Below are 17,388 nucleotides of genomic sequence, written 5' to 3' on the forward strand. Positions count from 1 at the left end.
GAGAATACTCAGTTGAATGGATGCAGGAGAGAGTACTCAGTTGAGCAGACGCTGTTGAGTGGACACAGGAGAGAACACGCAGGTGAGTATGCAGGGGGAGACGAAGACAGCCTCCACGTGGCCTCCCCCGCAAGTAGCTGAAGAGTAGTTGCAAGGTTGCATGCCCTTCAAGCGAAACAAATGTCTTCACAACGTCCACAGCCTAAAGTTCCTACGCTAGCGCTTTTCCAGCTTAACATTGAAGGTCTCACCACTGCCAAAATTGAGTGCAGTTGAGAATACACAGTTGAGTGGACGCAGGAGAGAGTACTCAGTTGAGCAGACGCTGTTGAGTGGACACAGGAGAGAACACGCAGGTGAGTACGTAGTTGAGATTACGCAGTTGAGATTATGCAGGTGAGAGGACGCTGTTAAATGGACGCAGGAGAGAGTACGCAGTTGAGAGTACTCAGTTGAGTGGACGCAGGAGAGAGTACTCAGTTGAGCAGACGCTGTTGAGTGGACACAGGAGAGAACACGCAGGTGAGTACGCAGTTGAGATTACGCAGTTGAGATTATGCAGGTGAGAGGACGCTGTTAAATGGACGCAGGAGAGAGTACGCAGTTGAGAGTACTCAGTTGAGTGGACGCAGGAGAGAGTACTCAGTTGAGTGGACACAGGAGAGAGTACTCAGTTGAGTGGACGCAGGAGAGAGTACGCAGTTGAGAGTACTCAGTTGAGTAGATGCAGAAGAGAGTACTCAGTTGAGCAGATGCTGTTGAGTGGACACAGGAGAGAGTTCGCAGGTGAGTATGCAGTTGATATTATGCAGGTGAGAGGACGCAGTTGAGTGGACAATGGACGCAGGAGAGAGTACTCAGTTGAGTGGACGCAATTGAATGGGCGCAGGAGACAGTATGCAGTTGAGAGTACTCAGTTGAGTGGATGCAGGAGAGAGTACTCAGTTGAGCAGATGCTGCTGAGTGGACACAGGAGAGAGTATGCGAGAGAGTACTCAGTTGAGTGGACACAATTGAATGGACGAAGGAGAGAGTACGCAGTTGAGAGTACTCAGTTGTGCAGACACTGTTGAGTGGACACAGGAGAGAACACGCAGGTGAGTACGCTGTTGAGTATGCAGTTGAGATTACGCAGGTGTGAGGACGCAGTTGGTTGGACGATGTTGAATGGACGCAAGAGTGAGTACCAAGTTGAGTGGACGCAGTTGAATGGACGCAGGAGAGAGTACGCAGTTGAGAGTAATCAGTTGAGTGGATGCAGGAGAGAGTACTCAGTTGAGTGGACGCAGGAGAGAGTACGCAGTTGAGAGTACTCAGTTGAGTGGATGCAGAAGAGCGTACTCAGTTGAGCAGATGCTGTTGAGTGGACACAGGAGTGAACACGCAGGTGAGTACGCAGTTAAGATTTTGCAGGTGAGTGGACAATCGACGCAGGAGAGAGTACTCCGTTGAGTGGACGCAGTTGAATGGACGCAGGAGAGAGTACGCAGTTGAGAATACTCAGTTGAGTGGACACAGTTGAATGGACACAGGAGAGAGTATGCAGTTCAGCGTACTCTGATGAGTGGACGCAGGAGAGATTACTCAGTTGAGCAGATGCGGTGAGTACGCAGTTAAGATTTTGCAGGTGAGTGGACAATCGACGCAGGAGAGAGTACTCCGTTGAGTGGACGCAGTTGAATGGACGCAGGAGAGAGTACGCAGTTGAGAATACTCAGTTGAGTGGACGCAGGAGAGAGAACTCAGTTGAGCAGACACTGTTGAGTGGACACAGGAGAGAACACGCAGGTGAGTACGCTGTTGAGTATGCAGTTGAGATTACGCAGGTGTGAGGACGCAGTTGGTTGGACGATGTTGAATGGACGCAGGAGTGAGTACTAAGTTGAGTGGACGCAGTTGAATGGACGCAGGAGAGAGTACGCACTTGAGAGTAATTAGTTGAGTGGACGCAGGAGAGAGTACTCAGTTGAGCAGACGATGTTGAGTGGACACAGGAGAGAACACGCAGGTGAGTACGCAGTTGAGATTACGCAGTTGAGATTATGCAGGTGAGAGGACGCTGTAAAATGGACGCAGGAGAGAGTATGCAGTTGAGAGTACTCAGTTGAGAGGACGCAGGAGAGAGTACTCAGTTGAGCAGACACTGTTGAGTGGACACACGAGAGAACACGCAGGTGAGTACACAGTTGAGTATGCGGTTGAGATTATGCAGGAGAGAGGACGCAGTTAGGTGGACGCTGTTGAATGAAGGCAGGAGAGAGTACTCAGTTGAGTGGACGCAGGAGAGAGTACGCAGTTGAGAGTACTCAGTTGAGTGGATGCAGAAGAGAGTACTCAGTTGAGCAGATGCTGTTGAGTGGACACAGGAGAGAGTTCGCAGGTGAGTATGCAGTTGAGATTATGCAGGTGAGAGGACGCAGTTGAGTGGACAATGGACGCAGGAGAGAGTACTCAGTTGAGTGGACGCAGTTGAATGGGCGCAGGAGAGAGTATGCAGTTGAGAGTACTCAGTTGAGTGGATGCAGGAGAGAGTACTCAGTTGAGCAGACGCTGTTGAGTGGACATAGGAGAGAACACGCAGGTGAGTACGCAGTTGAGTATGCAGTTGAGATTACGCAGGTGTGAGGACGCAGTTGGTTGGACGATGTTGAATGGACGCAGGAGTGAGTACTAAGTTGAGTGGACGCAGTTGAATGGACGCAGGAGAGAGTACGCAGTTGAGAGTAATCAGTTGAGTGGACGCAGGAGAGAATACTCAGTTGAGCAGACGATGTTGAGTGGACACAGGAGAGAACACGCAGGTGAGTACGCAGTTGAGATTACGCAGTTGAGATTATGCAGGTGAGAGGACGCTGTAAAATGGACGCAGGAGAGAGTATGCAGTTGAGAGTACTCAGTTGAGAGGACGCAGGAGAGAGTACTCAGTTGAGCAGACACTGTTGAGTGGACACACGAGAGAACACGCAGGTGAGTACACAGTTGAGTATGCAGTTGAGATTATGCAGGTGAGAGGACGCAGTTAGGTGGACGCTGTTGAATGAAGGCAGGAGAGAGTACTCAGTTGAGTGGACGCAGGAGAGAGTACGCAGTTGAGAGTACTCAGTTGAGTGGATGCAGAAGAGAGTACTCAGTTGAGCAGATGCTGTTGAGTGGACACAGGAGAGAGTTCGCAGGTGAGTATGCAGTTGAGATTATGCAGGTGAGAGGACGCAGTTGAGTGGACAATGGACGCAGGAGAGAGTACTCAGTTGAGTGGACGCAGTTGAATGGGCGCAGGAGAGAGTATGCAGTTGAGAGTACTCAGTTGAGTGGATGCAGGAGAGAGTACTCAGTTGAGCAGACGCTGTTGAGTGGACATAGGAGAGAACACGCAGGTGAGTACGCAGTTGAGTATGCAGTTGAGATTACGCAGGTGTGAGGACGCAGTTGGTTGGACGATGTTGAATGGACGCAGGAGTGAGTACTAAGTTGAGTGGACGCAGTTGAATGGACGCAGGAGAGAGTACGCAGTTGAGAGTAATCAGTTGAGTGGACGCAGGAGAGAGTACTCAGTTGAGCAGACGATGTTGAGTGGACACAGGAGAGAACACGCAGGTGAGTACGCAGTTGAGATTACGCAGTTGAGATTATGCAGGTGAGAGGACGCTGTAAAATGGACGCAGGAGAGAGTATGCAGTTGAGAGTACTCAGTTGAGAGGACGCAGGAGAGAGTACTCAGTTGAGCAGACACTGTTGAGTGGACACACGAGAGAACACGCAGGTGAGTACACAGTTGAGTATGCAGTTGAGATTATGCAGGTGAGAGGACGCAGTTAGGTGGACGCTGTTGAATGAAGGCAGGAGAGAGTACTCAGTTGAGTGGACGCAGGAGAGAGTACGCAGTTGAGAGTACTCAGTTGAGTGGATGCAGAAGAGAGTACTCAGTTGAGCAGATGCTGTTGAGTGGACACAGGAGAGAGTTCGCAGGTGAGTATGCAGTTGAGATTATGCAGGTGAGAGGACGCAGTTGAGTGGACAATGGACGCAGGAGAGAGTACTCAGTTGAGTGGACGCAGTTGAATGGGCGCAGGAGAGAGTATGCAGTTGAGAGTACTCAGTTGAGTGGATGCAGGAGAGAGTACTCAGTTGAGCAGACGCTGTTGAGTGGACATAGGAGAGAACACGCAGGTGAGTACGCAGTTGAGTATGCAGTTGAGATTACGCAGGTGTGAGGACGCAGTTGGTTGGACGATGTTGAATGGACGCAGGAGTGAGTACTAAGTTGAGTGGACGCAGTTGAATGGACGCAGGAGAGAGTACGCAGTTGAGAGTAATCAGTTGAGTGGACGCAGGAGAGAGTACTCAGTTGAGCAGACGATGTTGAGTGGACACAGGAGAGAACACGCAGGTGAGTACGCAGTTGAGATTACGCAGTTGAGATTATGCAGGTGAGAGGACGCTGTAAAATGGACGCAGGAGAGAGTATGCAGTTGAGAGTACTCAGTTGAGAGGACGCAGGAGAGAGTACTCAGTTGAGCAGACACTGTTGAGTGGACACACGAGAGAACACGCAGGTGAGTACACAGTTGAGTATGCGGTTGAGATTATGCAGGTGAGAGGACGCAGTTAGGTGGACGCTGTTGAATGAAGGCAGGAGAGAGTACTCAGTTGAGTGGACGCAGGAGAGAGTACGCAGTTGAGAGTACTCAGTTGAGTGGATGCAGAAGAGAGTACTCAGTTGAGCAGATGCTGTTGAGTGGACACAGGAGAGAGTTCGCAGGTGAGTATGCAGTTGAGATTATGCAGGTGAGAGGACGCAGTTGAGTGGACAATGGACGCAGGAGAGAGTACTCAGTTGAGTGGACGCAGTTGAATGGGCGCAGGAGAGAGTATGCAGTTGAGAGTACTCAGTTGAGTGGATGCAGGAGAGAGTACTCAGTTGAGCAGACGCTGTTGAGTGGACATAGGAGAGAACACGCAGGTGAGTACGCAGTTGAGTATGCAGTTGAGATTACGCAGGTGTGAGGACGCAGTTGGTTGGACGATGTTGAATGGACGCAGGAGTGAGTACTAAGTTGAGTGGACGCAGTTGAATGGACGCAGGAGAGAGTACGCAGTTGAGAGTAATCAGTTGAGTGGACGCAGGAGAGAGTACTCAGTTGAGCAGACGATGTTGAGTGGACACAGGAGAGAACACGCAGGTGAGTATGCAGGGGGAGACGAAGACAGCCTCCACGTGGCCTCCCCCGCAAGTAGCTGAAGAGTAGTTGCAAGGTTGCATGCCCTTCAAGCGAAACAAATGTCTTCACAACGTCCACAGCCTAAAGTTCCTACGCTAGCGCTTTTTCAGCTTAACATTGAAGGTCCCACCACTGCCAAAATTGAGTGCAGTTGAGAATACACAGTTGAGTGGACGCAGGAGACAGTACTCAGTTGAGCAGACGCTGTTGAGTGGACACAGGAGAGAAAACGCAGGTGAGTACGTAGTTGAGATTACGCAGTTGAGATTATGCAGGTGAGAGGACGCTGTTAAATGGACGCAGTTGAGAGTACTCAGTTGAGTGGACGCAGGAGAGAGTACTCAGTTGAGCAGACGCTGTTGAGTGGACACAGGAGAGAACACGCAGGTGAGTACGCAGTTGAGATTACGCAGTTGAGATTATGCAGGTGAGAGGACGCTGTTAAATGGACGCAGGAGAGAGTACTCAGTTGAGAGTACTCAGTTGAGTGGACGCAGGAGAGAGTACTCAGTTGAGTGGACACAGGAGAGAGTACTCAGTTGAGTGGACGCAGGAGAGAGTACGCAGTTGAGAGTACTCAGTTGAGTAGATGCAGAAGAGAGTACTCAGTTGAGCAGATGCTGTTGTGTGGACACAGGAGAGAGTTTGCAGGTGAGTATGCAGTTGATATTATGCAGGTGAGAGGACGCAGTTGAGTGGACAATGGACGTAGGAGAGAGTACTCAGTTGAGTGGACGCAGTTGAATGGGCGCAGGAGAGAGTATGCAGTTGAGAGTACTCAGTTGAGTGGATGCAGGAGAGAGTACTCAGTTGAGCAGACGCTGTTGAGTGGACATAGGAGAGAACACGCAGGTGAGTACGCAGTTGAGTATGCAGTTGAGATTACGCAGGTGTGAGGACGCAGTTGGTTGGACGATGTTGAATGGACGCAGGAGTGAGTACTAAGTTGAGTGGACGCAGTTGAATGGACGCAGGAGAGAGTACGCAGTTGAGAGTAATCAGTTGAGTGGACGCAGGAGAGAGTACTCAGTTGAGCAGACGATGTTGAGTGGACACAGGAGAGAACACGCAGGTGAGTACGCAGTTGAGATTACGCAGTTGAGATTATGCAGGTGAGAGGACGCTGTAAAATGGACGCAGGAGAGAGTATGCAGTTGAGAGTACTCAGTTGAGAGGACGCAGGAGAGAGTACTCAGTTGAGCAGACACTGTTGAGTGGACACACGAGAGAACACGCAGGTGAGTACACAGTTGAGTATGCGGTTGAGATTATGCAGGTGAGAGGACGCAGTTAGGTGGACGCTGTTGAATGAAGGCAGGAGAGAGTACTCAGTTGAGTGGACGCAGGAGAGAGTACGCAGTTGAGAGTACTCAGTTGAGTGGATGCAGAAGAGAGTACTCAGTTGAGCAGATGCTGTTGAGTGGACACAGGAGAGAGTTCGCAGGTGAGTATGCAGTTGAGATTATGCAGGTGAGAGGACGCAGTTGAGTGGACAATGGACGCAGGAGAGAGTACTCAGTTGAGTGGACGCAGTTGAATGGGCGCAGGAGAGAGTATGCAGTTGAGAGTACTCAGTTGAGTGGATGCAGGAGAGAGTACTCAGTTGAGCAGACGCTGTTGAGTGGACATAGGAGAGAACACGCAGGTGAGTACGCAGTTGAGTATGCAGTTGAGATTACGCAGGTGTGAGGACGCAGTTGGTTGGACGATGTTGAATGGACGCAGGAGTGAGTACTAAGTTGAGTGGACGCAGTTGAATGGACGCAGGAGAGAGTACGCAGTTGAGAGTAATCAGTTGAGTGGACGCAGGAGAGAGTACTCAGTTGAGCAGACGATGTTGAGTGGACACAGGAGAGAACACGCAGGTGAGTACGCAGTTGAGATTACGCAGTTGAGATTATGCAGGTGAGAGGACGCTGTAAAATGGACGCAGGAGAGAGTATGCAGTTGAGAGTACTCAGTTGAGAGGACGCAGGAGAGAGTACTCAGTTGAGCAGACACTGTTGAGTGGACACACGAGAGAACACGCAGGTGAGTACACAGTTGAGTATGCAGTTGAGATTATGCAGGTGAGAGGACGCAGTTAGGTGGACGCTGTTGAATGAAGGCAGGAGAGAGTACTCAGTTGAGTGGACGCAGGAGAGAGTACGCAGTTGAGAGTACTCAGTTGAGTGGATGCAGAAGAGAGTACTCAGTTGAGCAGATGCTGTTGAGTGGACACAGGAGAGAGTTCGCAGGTGAGTATGCAGTTGAGATTATGCAGGTGAGAGGACGCAGTTGAGTGGACAATGGACGCAGGAGAGAGTACTCAGTTGAGTGGACGCAGTTGAATGGGCGCAGGAGAGAGTATGCAGTTGAGAGTACTCAGTTGAGTGGATGCAGGAGAGAGTACTCAGTTGAGCAGACGCTGTTGAGTGGACATAGGAGAGAACACGCAGGTGAGTACGCAGTTGAGTATGCAGTTGAGATTACGCAGGTGTGAGGACGCAGTTGGTTGGACGATGTTGAATGGACGCAGGAGTGAGTACTAAGTTGAGTGGACGCAGTTGAATGGACGCAGGAGAGAGTACGCAGTTGAGAGTAATCAGTTGAGTGGACGCAGGAGAGAGTACTCAGTTGAGCAGACGATGTTGAGTGGACACAGGAGAGAACACGCAGGTGAGTACGCAGTTGAGATTACGCAGTTGAGATTATGCAGGTGAGAGGACGCTGTAAAATGGACGCAGGAGAGAGTATGCAGTTGAGAGTACTCAGTTGAGAGGACGCAGGAGAGAGTACTCAGTTGAGCAGACACTGTTGAGTGGACACACGAGAGAACACGCAGGTGAGTACACAGTTGAGTATGCAGTTGAGATTATGCAGGTGAGAGGACGCAGTTAGGTGGACGCTGTTGAATGAAGGCAGGAGAGAGTACTCAGTTGAGTGGACGCAGGAGAGAGTACGCAGTTGAGAGTACTCAGTTGAGTGGATGCAGAAGAGAGTACTCAGTTGAGCAGATGCTGTTGAGTGGACACAGGAGAGAGTTCGCAGGTGAGTATGCAGTTGAGATTATGCAGGTGAGAGGACGCAGTTGAGTGGACAATGGACGCAGGAGAGAGTACTCAGTTGAGTGGACGCAATTGAATGGGCGCAGGAGAAAATATGCAGTTGAGAGTACTCAGTTGACTGGATGCAGGAGAGAGTACTCAGTTGAGCAGACGCTGTTGAGTGGACACAGGAGAGAACACGCAGGTGAGTACGCAGTTGAGTATGCAGTTGAGATTACGCAGGTGAGAGGACGCAGTTAGGTGGATGCTGTTGAATGGACGCAGGAGAGAGTACTCAGTTGAGTGGACGCAGGAGAGAGTACGCAGTTGAGAGTACTCAGTTGAGTGGATGCAGAAGAGCGTACTCAGTTGAGCAGATGCTGTAGAGTGGACACAGGAGAGAACACGCAGGTGAGTACGCAGTTAAGATTTTGCAGGTGAGTGGACAATCGACGCAGGAGAGAGTACTCCGTTGAGTGGACGCAGTTGAATGGACGCAGGAGAGAGTACGCAGTTGAGAATACTCAGTTGAATGGATGCAGGAGAGAGTACTCAGTTGAGCAGACGCTGTTGAGTGGACACAGGAGAGAACACGCAGGTGAGTATGCAGGGGGAGACGAAGACAGCCTCCACGTGGCCTCCCCCGCAAGTAGCTGAAGAGTAGTTGCAAGGTTGCATGCCCTTCAAGCGAAACAAATGTCTTCACAACGTCCACAGCCTAAAGTTCCTACGCTAGCGCTTTTCCAGCTTAACATTGAAGGTCTCACCACTGCCAAAATTGAGTGCAGTTGAGAATACACAGTTGAGTGGACGCAGGAGAGAGTACTCAGTTGAGCAGACGCTGTTGAGTGGACACAGGAGAGAACACGCAGGTGAGTACGTAGTTGAGATTACGCAGTTGAGATTATGCAGGTGAGAGGACGCTGTTGAGTGGACGCAGGAGAGAGTACTCAGTTGAGCAGACGCTGTTGAGTGGACACAGGAGAGAGTTCGCAGGTGAGTATGCAGGGGGAGACGAAGACAGCCTCCACGTGGCCTCCCCCGCAAGTAGCTGAAGAGTAGTTGCAAAGTTGCATGCCCTTCAAGCGAAACAAATGTCTTCACAACGTCCACAGCCTAAAGTTCCTACGCTAGCGCTTTTCCAGCTTAACATTGAAGGTCTCACCACTGCCAAAATTGAGTGCAGTTGAGAATACTCAGTTGAGTGGACGCAGGAGAGAGTACTCAGTTGAGCAGAAGCTGTTGAGTGGACACAGGAGAGAACACGTAGGTGAGTACGCAGTTGAGATTACGCAGTTGAGATTATGCAGGTGAGAGGACGCTGTTAAATGGACGCAGGAGAGAGTACGCAGTTGAGAGTACTCAGTTGAGTGGACGCAGGAGAGAGTACTCAGTTGAGCAGACGCTGTTGAGTGGACACAGGAGAGAACACGCAGGTGAGTACGCAGTTGAGATTACGCAGTTGAGATTATGCAGGTGAGAGGACGCTGTTAAATGGACGCAGGAGAGAGTACGCAGTTGAGAGTACTCAGTTGAGTGGACGCAGGAGAGAGTACTCAGTTGAGTGGACACAGGAGAGAGTACTCAGTTGAGTGGACGCAGGAGAGAGTACGCAGTTGAGAGTACTCAGTTGAGTAGATGCAGAAGAGAGTACTCAGTTGAGCAGATGCTGTTGAGTGGACACAGGAGAGAGTTCGAAGGTGAGTATGCAGTTGATATTATGCAGGTGAGAGGACGCAGTTGAGTGGACAATGGACGCAGGAGAGAGTACTCAGTTGAGTGGACGCAATTGAATGGGCGCAGGAGACAGTATGCAGTTGAGAGTACTCAGTTGAGTGGATGCAGGAGAGAGTACTCAGTTGAGCAGACGCTGTTGAGTGGACACAGGAGAGAACACGCAGGTGAGTACGCAGTTAAGATTTTGCAGGTGAGTGGACAATCGACGCAGGAGAGAGTACTCCGTTGAGTGGACGCAGTTGAATGGGCGCAGGAGAGAGTACGCAGTTGAGAATACTCAGTTGAATGGATGCAGGAGAGAGTACTCAGTTGAGCAGACGCTGTTGAGTGGACACAGGAGAGAACACGCAGGTGAGTATGCAGGGGGAGACGAAGAGTGCCTCCACGTGGCCTCTCCCGCAAGTAGCTGAAGAGTAGTTGCAAGGTTGCATGCCCTTCAAGCGAAACAAATGTCTTCACAACGTCCACAGCCTAAAGTTCCTACGCTAGCGCTTTTCCAGCTTAACGTTGAAGGTCTCACCACTGCCAAAATTGAGTGCAGTTGAGAATACACAGTTGAGTGGACGCAGGAGAGAGTACTCAGTTGAGCAGACGCTGTTGAGTGGACACAGGAGAGAACACGCAGGTGAGTACGTAGTTGAGATTACGCAGTTGATATTATGCAGGTGAGAGGACGCTGTTAAATGGACGCAGGAGAGAGTACGCAGTTGAGAGTACTCAGTTGAGTGGACGCAGGAGAAAGTACTCAGTTGAGCAGACGCTGTTGAGTGGACACAGGAGAGAACACGCAGGTGAGTATGCAGGGGGAGATGAAGACAGCCTCCACGTGGCCTCCCCCGCAAGTAGCTGAAGAGTAGTTGCAAGGTTGCATGCCCTTCAAGCGAAACAAATGTCTTCACAACGTCCACAGCCTAAAGTTCCTACGCTAGCGCTTTTCCAGCTTAACGTTGAAGGTCTCACCACTGCCAAAATTGAGTGCAGTTGAGAATACACAGTTGAGTGGACGCAGGAGAGAGTACTCAGTTGAGCAGACGCTGTTGAGTGGACACAGGAGAGAACACGCAGGTGAGTACGTAGTTGAGATTACACAGTTGAGATTATGCAGGTGAGAGGACGCTGTTAAATGGACGCAGGAGAGAGTACGCAGTTGAGAGTACTCAGTTGAGTGGACGCAGGAGAGAGTACTCAGTTGAGTGGACACAGGAGAGAGTACTCAGTTGAGTGGACGCAGGAGAGAGTACGCAGTTGAGAGTACTCAGTTGAGAGGACGCAGGAGAGAGTACTCAGTTGAGCAGACACTGTTGAGTGGACACACGAGAGAACACGCAGGTGAGTACACAGATGAGTATGCAGTTGAGATTACGCAGGTGAGAGGACGCAGTTAGGTGGACGCTGTTGAATGGAGGCAGGAGAGAGTACTCAGTTGAGTGGACGCAGGAGAGAGTACGCAGTTGAGAGTACTCAGTTGAGTGGAAGCAGAAGAGAGTACTCAGTTGAGCAGATGCTGTTGAGTGGACACAGGAGAGAGTACTCAGTTGAGTGGACGCAGGAGAGAGTACGCAGTTGAGAGTACTCAGTTGAGTAGATACAGAAGAGAGTACTCAGTTGAGCAGATGCTGTTGAGTGGACACAGGAGAGAGTTCGCAGGTGAGTATGCAGTTGAGTATGCAGTTGAGATTAGGCAGGTGAGAGGACGCAGTTGAGTGGACAATGGACGCAGGAGAGAGTACTCAGTTGAGTGGACGCAGTTAAATGGGCGCAGGAGAGAGTATGCATTTGAGAGTACTCAGTTGAGTGGATGCAGGAGAGAGTACTTAGTTGAGCAGACGCTGTTGAGTGGACACAGGAGAGAACACGCAGGTGAGTACGCAGTTGAGATTACGCAGTTGAGAGGACGCAGTTGGGTGGACGCTGTTAAATGGACGCAGGAAAGAGTACGCAGTTGAGAGTACTCAGTTGAGTGGACGCAGGAGAGAGTACTCAGTTGAGCAGATGCTGTTGAGTGGACACAGGAGAGAGTTCGCAGGTGAGTATGCAGGGGGAGACGAAGACAGCCTCCATGTGGCCTCCCCCGCAAGTAGCTGAAGAGTAGATGCAAGGTTGCATGCCCTTCAAGCGAAACTAGTGTCTTCACAACGTCCACAGCCTAAGGTTCCTACGCTAGCGCTTTTCCAGCTTAACATTGAAGGTCTCACCACTGCCAAAATTGAGTGCAGTTGAGAATACACAGTTGAGTGGACGCAGGAGAGAGTACTCAGTTGAGCAGACGCTGTTGAGTGGACACAGGAGAGAGTACTCAGTTGAGTGGACGCAGGAGAGAGTACGCAGTTGAGAGTACTCAGTTGACTGGATGCAGAAGAGTACTCAGTTGAGCAGATGCTGTTGAGTGGACACAGGAGAGAGTTTGCAGGTGAGTACGCAGTTGAGATTACGCAGTTGAGATTATGCAGGTGAGAGGACGCTGTTAAATGGACGCAGGAGAGAGTACGCAGTTGAGAGTACTCAGTTGAGTGGACGCAGGAGAGAGTACTCAGTTGAGCAGACGCTGTTGAGTAGACACAGGAGAGAGTACGCAGTTGAGCGGACGCAGTTGAATGGATGCAGGAGAGAGTACGCAGGAGCGAGTACTCAGTTGAGCAGACGCTGCTGAGTGGACACAGGAAAGAACACGCAGGTGAGTACGTAGTTGAGTATGTAGTTGAGATTACGCAGGTGAGAGGATGCAGTTGGGTGGACGCTGTTGAATGGACGCAGGAGAGAGTACTCAGTTGAGTGGACACAGTTGAATGGATGCAGGAGAGAGTACGCATTTGAGAGTACTCACTTGAGTGGACGCAGGAGAGAGTACTCAGTTGAGCAGACGCTGTTGAGTGGACACAGGAGAGAGTTCGCAGGTGAGTACGCAGTTGAGATTTTGCAGGTGAGTGGACAATGGACGCAAGAGAGAGTACTCAGTTGAGTGGACGCAGTTGAATGGACGCAGGAGAGAGTATGCAGTTGAGAATAGTCAGTTGAGTGGACGCAGGAGAGAGTACTCAGTTGAGTGGACGCAGGAGAGAGTACTCAATTGAGAAGATGCTGTTGAGTGGACACAGGAGAGAGTATGCTGGTGAGTATGCAGTTGAGTACGAAGTTGAGATTACACAGGTGAGAGGACGCTGTTGAGTGGACACAGGACAGGACACCTTTGAGTGGACGCAGGAGAGAGTACGCAGTTGAGTGGATGCAGGAGAGAGTACTCAGTTGAGTGGACGCAGTTGAATGGAAGCAGGAGTGAATACGCAGTTGAGAATACTCAGTTGAGTGGACGCAGGAGCGAGTACTCAGTTGAGCAGACGCTTTTGAGTGGACACAGGAGAGAACACTCAGGTGAGTATGCAGTTGAGATTACGCGGGTGAGAGGACGCAGTTGGGTGGATGCTGTTGAATGGACGCAGGAGAGAGTACTCAGTTGAGTGGACACAGTTGAATGGACGCAGGAGAGAGTACGCAGTTGAGAGTACTCAGTTGAGCGAACGCAGTTGAATGGACGCAGGAGAAAGCACTCAGTTGAGTGGATACTGTTCGGTGGACGCAGCAGAGAGTACTCAGTTGAGTGGACACAGTTGCATGGATGCAGGAGAGAGTACGCAGTTGAGAGTACTCAGTTGAGCGGACGCAGTTGAATGGTCGCAGGAGAGAGCACTCAGTTGAGTGGACACAGGAGAGAGTACACAGTTGAGAGTACTCAGTTGAGAGGACGCAGTTGAATGGAGCAGGAGAGTGTACTCAGTTGAGTGGATGCAGGAGAAAGTACTCAGTTGAGTGGATGCTGTTCAGTGGACGCAGTAGAGTACTCAGTTGAGTGGACACAGTTGAATGGACACAGGAGAGAGTATGCGATAGAGTACTTAGTTGAGTTGATGCAGTTGAATGTACACAGTTGAATGGACGCAGGAGAGAGTACCCCATTGAGAGTACTCAGTTGAGTCAACGCAGGAGAGAGTACTCAGTTGAGCAGACGCTGTTGAGTAGACACAGGAGAGAGTACGCAGTTGAGCGGACGCAGTTGAATGGACGCAGGAGAAAGCACTCAGTTGAGTGGACGCTGTTTTGTGGACACAGGAGAGAGTATGCGAGAGAGTACTCAGTTGAGTGAATGCAGTTGAATGTACACAGTTGAATGGACGCAGGAGAGAGTACGCCATTGACAGTACTCAGTTGAGCAGACGCTGTTGAGTGGACACAGGAGAGAGTATGCAGGTGAGTAAGCATTTGAGATTACGCAGGTGAGAGGACGCTGTTGAGTGGACACAGGAGAGAGTACGCAATTGAGAGTACTCAGTTGATCGGACGCAGTTGAATGGACGCAGGAGAGAGTACTCAGTTGAGTGGACGCAGGAGAGAGCACTCAGTTGAGTGGATGCTGTTCAGTGGACGCAGGGGAGAGTACTCATTTCAGTGGACACAGTTGAATGGCCGCAGGAGAGAGTACGCCATTGAGAGTACTCAGTTGAGTGGACGTAGGAGAGAGTACTCAGTTGAGCAGACGCTGTTGAGTGGACACAGGAGAGAGTATGCGAAAGAGTACTCAGTTGAGTGGACGCGGTTGAATGTACACAAGTTGAATGGATGCAGGAGAGAGTACACAGTTCAGAGTACTCAGTTGAGTGGACGCAGGAGAGAATACTCAGTTGAGCAGACGCTGTTAATGGACACAGGAGAGAGTATGCGACAGAGTACTCAGTTGAGTGGACGCAGTTGAATGTACACAGGAGAGAGTACTCAGTTGAGTGGACGCAGGAGAGAGCACTCAGTTGAGCAGATGCCCTTGAATGGTCGCAGGAGAGAGCACTCAGTTGAGTGGATGCTGTTCAATGGACGCAGGAGAGAGTACTCATTTGAGTGGACACATTTGAATGGACGCAGGAGAGAGTAGGCAGTTCAGATTACTCAATTGATTGGAGGCAGGAGAGAGTACTCAGTTGAGCAGATGCTGTTGAGTGGACACAGGAGAGAGTATGCAGGTGAGTAACCAGTTGAGATTACGCAGGTGAGAGGACGCTGTTGAGTGGACACAGGAGAGAGTACACAGTTGAGAGTACTCAGTTGAGTGGACACAGTTGAATGGACACAGGAGAGAGTATGCAGTTCAGCGTACTCTGATGAGTGGACGCAGGAGAGATTACTCAGTTGAGCAGATGCTGCTGAGTGGACACAGGAGAGAGTATGCGAGAGAGTACTCAGTTGAGTGGACACAATTGAATGGACGAAGGAGAGAGTACGCAGTTGAGAGTACTCAGTTGATCGGACGCAGTTGAATGGACGCAGGAGAGAGTACTCAGTTGAATGGACGCAGGAGAGAGTACTCAGTTGAGTGGACGCAGGAGAGAGCACTCAGTTGAGTGGATGCTGTTCAGTGGACGCAGGGGAGAGTACTCATTTCAGTGGACACAGTTGAATGGATGCAGGAGAGAGTACGCCATTGAGAGTACTCAGTTGAGTGGACGTAGGAGAGAGTACTCAGTTGAGCAGACGCTGTTGAGTGGACACAGGAGAGAGTATGCGAAAGAGTACTCAGTTGAGTGGACGCAGTTGAATGTACACAAGTTGAATGGATGCAGGAGAGAGTACGCAGTTCAGAGTACTCAGTTGAGTGGACGCAGGAGAGAATACTCAGTTGAGCAGACGCTCTTTAGTGGACACAGGAGAGAGTATGCGACAGAGTACTCAGTTGAGTGGACGCAGTTGAATGTACACAGGAGAGAGTATGCGATAGAGTACTCAGTTGAGTGGACACAGTTGAATGGACGCAGGAGAGAGTACTCAGTTGAGTGGACGCAGGAGAGAGTACTCAGTTGAGCGGATGCAGTTGAATGGTCGCAGGAGAGAGCACTCAGTTGAGTGGATGCTGTTCAATGGACGCAGGAGAGAGTACTCATTTGAGTGGACACATTTGAATGGACGCAGGAGATAGTAGGCAGTTCAGAGTACTCAGTTGAGTGGACGCAGGAGAGTACTCAGTTGAGCAGACGCTGTTGAGTGGACACAGGAGAGAGTACACAGTTGAGAGTACTCAGTTGAGCGGACACAGTTGAATGGATGCAGGAGAGAGTAATCAGTTGAGTGGATGCAGGAGAGAGTACTCAGTTGAGCGGACGCAGTTGAACGGACGCAGGAGAGAGCACTCAGTTGAGTGGATGCAGGAGAGAGTACTCAGTTGAGCGGACGCAGTTGAACGGACGCAGGAGAGAGCACTCAGTTGAGTGGATGCTGTTCAGTGGACGCAGGAGAGAGTACTCAGTTGAGTGGACAGAGTTGAATGGACGCAGGAGAGAGCACTCAGTTGAGTGGATGCTGTTCAGTGGACGCAGGAGAGAGTAGTCATTTGAGTGGACACATTTGAATGGACGCAGGAGAGAGTAGGCAGTTGAGAGTACTCAGTTGAGTGGACACAGTTGAATGGACGCAGGAGAGAGTACACAGTTCAGCGTACTCAGATGAGTGGACGCAGGAGAGAGTACTCAGTTGAGCAGATGCTGTTGAGTGGACACAGGAGAGAGTACACAGTTGAGAGTACTTAGTTGAGCGGACGCAGTTGAATGGACGCAGGGGAGAGTACTCAGTTGAGTGGACACAGTTGAATGGACGCAAGATGGGAACCCCAGATAGCCTACATTTTTCCTTTAAGCCAAATTACATAGATGGTTGGGGGGCCCTGATGACTGGTTTGAGAACCTTGGCTTTAATTTAAAATACAGGACAGAAATACAGGGTCTTTTTGGAAATGTAAATGGTAATAATGTCACAACAAAACCAACATCAATTTAATAAAATTAATGTCTTTATTCACAGCTACATACCTGCTGCAGTAACCTACAACCTTTGGGCAAACATTCATTTTATATCATTCCATTGACTGAGTGGAAATCAGTGGCACCTTTATACGGAAGAGGATTAGGGCCACTATAAAAATAAAAAAATGGGGCATTGGGAAAAAAAGGGCAGCCAGAATTCTGACTTTATTCTCAGAATTCTGACTTTAATCTCACAATTCTGACTTTATTCTCAGAATTCTGACTTTAATCTCACAATTCTGACTTTAATCTCGGAATTGTGGGTACTTGGAAGTCATCAGCTTAATGACAGAGACATGTAGAGGCGTGCAGTTGGTGAACCAACCTGTGGACGGAAAGTGTCTGATTTAAGTGAGTTTCTACGTGGGCGAGGGGTGCCAGAAGACACCATTTCAATAATGGAAGAGCAGAAGGTGAGTAACAAAGACAGTTTGTCGGCTGGCACGTTTTTCTCGGCAAGTTACCGTTACTTGTTAGCATGTTTGTTAGCTTATAATGTTAGTCAAATAGGCCACGTCTCACATTACATCGAAGTCGGTCAATTGACGGGTTTTTGAGTATTGTACTTCT

The sequence above is a fragment of the Brachyhypopomus gauderio genome, chromosome 18, assembly GCF_052324685.1.
Source record: "Brachyhypopomus gauderio isolate BG-103 chromosome 18, BGAUD_0.2, whole genome shotgun sequence".
Lineage (NCBI taxonomy): Eukaryota > Metazoa > Chordata > Actinopteri > Gymnotiformes > Hypopomidae > Brachyhypopomus > Brachyhypopomus gauderio.